Source organism: Rana temporaria, chromosome 2 (assembly GCF_905171775.1).
Source record: "Rana temporaria chromosome 2, aRanTem1.1, whole genome shotgun sequence".
Classification (NCBI taxonomy): domain Eukaryota; kingdom Metazoa; phylum Chordata; class Amphibia; order Anura; family Ranidae; genus Rana; species Rana temporaria.
In genome coordinates, this window is record NC_053490.1 from 490,421,926 (window position 1) to 490,425,356 (window position 3,431).

Genomic DNA, 3,431 nt, shown 5'->3' on the forward strand with positions numbered 1-3,431 from the left:
AAGTAAACCCAAATAAACAAAAGGATAAACTAAAAACATAAAGCATATCATATCTTGATGTGAGCCAAACCCAGGGCACCATCCCTGCAACCATCGGTTTGCTACCCACTGTGTCACCAGGCTTCCAATTAGCTACCTGCAGAAATAGGTAAATCATATAAAATGTAATTCTTTCTCTAAATAAGATTAACTATAAAAGCTGCAATAATATTATTGCAATAAGCAAAATCACTGGGCATGCCTGAAATTTTACGCTCCATTTAGATACAATTCTTTCAAGTACTGATGCTGTTCAAGTTTTGCTTCAATCTATCGCCCATTTAGCCTATATTACCTCTTGAATTGTGGAAGAGCAATATATGAAATATGTTTTGAAAATGCAAATGTGAATGTGCAAGAATTTCCAAAACACTTAAGAGCTCAGCTTCTGGGAAAGCCTATTATCTGAGACCCTTTTTTGAATTATGCATCTTGAAACATAGCGGATGGGGCACCTGGCCAGCCAAGTGTATTGTAAGCTGGCAGGAATTGTTGTCTGTTTAAACATTGGTTTAGAGCAATCCCATTAAAACATGAATATGTCAGCAGCCTCTACAAATCATGCTTTTAAAGTCCAGCATGATTATGCATCTTGGGTTTCTTCTCAATGATAAAGGTAGATGTATGTAAATGTTTATTACATAAAGGTACACGCTTTACTAGATTTTTGTTTTTAATTCTTAACTTATTTCCCAGAGGAGATTCAAATCAGTAATTTGATGATATAGAAGCTGTTGTAATTTATTATTTCTATTGATTGATCTATCTCAGGATTTGTTTCAGTCAACTTTATTTATGAGATAGCTATTTTAATGATTAAATGATCTGAGCTGAATATATTATTTGAATTTTGTTTACTTTTATTTAACGTAGTTTTTAATATATACAAGTAAATATAACACAAACAACGTTAAAAGAAATAGTTAACCATTTCAATACATGGCACTTTTACCCCTTTCCTGTCCAGGCCAATTTCCAGCTTTCAGCACTGCCACACTTTGAATGGTCATGCAAAACTGTACCCAAATTATTTTTTTCTCATTTTGTTCACACAAATAGAGCTTTCTTTTGGTGGTATTTAATCACCACTGTGTTTTTTAATTTTTTGCTAAATAAATGATTTTTTTTTTTAAACACATTTTGTTATAACATTTCTAACATATGCCATCCATTGTTTACAACTGTCATGTGCCCTTCTTTGAATGGTTACAGTGGTCACATGTTAGCGGCAGCAGGCCAGTACAGTGATCTGTTATCTGCTGTGTCTCGTGTGCACAGCTGGTGACAGATCGTGCCACAGCGCGGGCTCGCAGCCACGTGCGAGGCGCGATCTGGAAGGACTTCATATGATATTCACCCGGAGGGACGAGAGGCCAGCCCCAGTGTCAATATGCCATAGGCTGGATGGCAAAGTGTTAATTAATCACTGATAACTAGCACAGGCAGCCATGGTAAATTATAGTTCAAAGAAAAATTTGCCTTCAGCTTAGGTGTTCTTTACATCATATCAAAAGCCAAAACTTTTTCTAGTTAAGGATATTTTAGGGAATGGTTTAAACCCCATATTTTCAGTGTTTTTCCCTGTGTCCCATTAGGAGGAATTACCTTTGCTTTTTGTTTCATACAGTAGATACTAGCAGATGTTAGGAAAATCATTTTTCAGACAGTCCAGCCCATCTTGAAAAAACCGACCCTCGACCCCAAGGACCCAACTCACCGTCGCCCCATAACAGGCCTAAATGTCTTCTCCAAGGTAATGGAAAAAACAGTGGTACAACAGCTGCAACAGCATCTAGATACCCACAATCTACTGGATCCATTACAATCAGGCTTCCGTCCCGGACACGGGACAGAAACAGCTTTACTCAAAATATGGGACGATGCCCTTGAGGCCGCAGACGAAGGAGAATCTTATCTCCTGGTTCTGCTGGACCTAAGCGCAGCCTTTGACACGGTAGACCACAAACTGTTACTGAGGCGTCTGGCTGAGGTAGCCAGAGTCGCAGAAAGTGACATACCATGGTTTTCCTCCTTCTTGGAAAACCGTTCAAAAACAGTTAAACTGGGATCTTTTGTATCTGAGAGACGCACGGTGTCATGCAGAGTCCCCCAGGGATCCCCCCTGTCACCGGTGCTTTTCAACATCTATCTCCGCCCTCTCTTTGATATTATCAGTAGCCAAAAACTACTCTATCACTCTTATGCAGACGATACGCAACTGTATTTTCGCATCTGCAACAAAAAGGATCATCATTCCAGTTTAGAGAAATGTCTCTCTTTGATAGAAAACTGGATGTCTAAGAGTTATCTCAAACTCAACAATTCCAAAACAGAACTTCTCCTGTTTCAGGCCAGTCGCAAGAGTCAACTGGCAACAACCTGGACACCCCCGCCCATTCTGGGCCAAATCATCGCCCCTAGCTCCAAAGTCAAAAGTCTTGGGGTCATTTTTGACACCTACATGACAATGGACGCACAAATAGGGTCAGTAGTCAGCAGTTCTCACCATCTGCTGCGCCTACTACGCAGACTTATCCCATTTATCCCCAAAGAAGATGTAGCAGTCATGGTGGGAACAATTGTGAACTCCAGATTGGATTACGCAAATGCTCTTTACCTCGGACTCCCAAAGTACCAAATCTCTCGTCTGCAAGTCGTTCAGAATACGGCCGCCAGACTTGTGACTGGGAAAAAAACATGGGAATCAATCTCACCTTCACTGAGAACCCTTCACTGGCTGCCAGTAAAGGACAGAATTGCTTTTAAAGCACTCTGCCTGACACATAAGTGCATCCATGGGAAGGCTCCGCAATATCTTTGCGACAAGATAGAACCCCACAATTCCAATCGCCTTCTGCGATCTACGGGCCAAAACCTGGTCAAGGTACCCAAAGCCAGATACAAATCCAAAGGAGAAAGAAGGTTTGCATTCCAGGGTCCAAGACTATGGAACGCTTTACCAACCAGCATTCGGTTGGAGGAAAACCACCTGGCCTTCAGAAGACAGATTAAAACCCTGCTCTTTTGATGTCAAGAGACAGGAACCATCAAGCTCCCAGAAGCGATTCAGTTCGCATGTGCCGCGCTATATAAGTTTTTCATTCATTCATTCATTCAGTTGTCATCGGATCAAGTGTTCGAGCTGGAAGACTTTGCCTCAATTTCTGTGACAATTCAGAATTTAGATTTTTTTTCTGTCAATTTTAGTCCTGGTGACATTGCTTTCCAGAACAAATAGGGGTTATCTCAGTAACAGAGACACAGACAACAATGGAATCAGGTGTTCCCATTCTATTCAAAACAGAATTTTTAGGCTCTAGGGGCCAGATTTACCAAAGAGATACGACGGCGTATCTCCTGATACGCCGTCGTATCTCTGTTTCTATCTATGC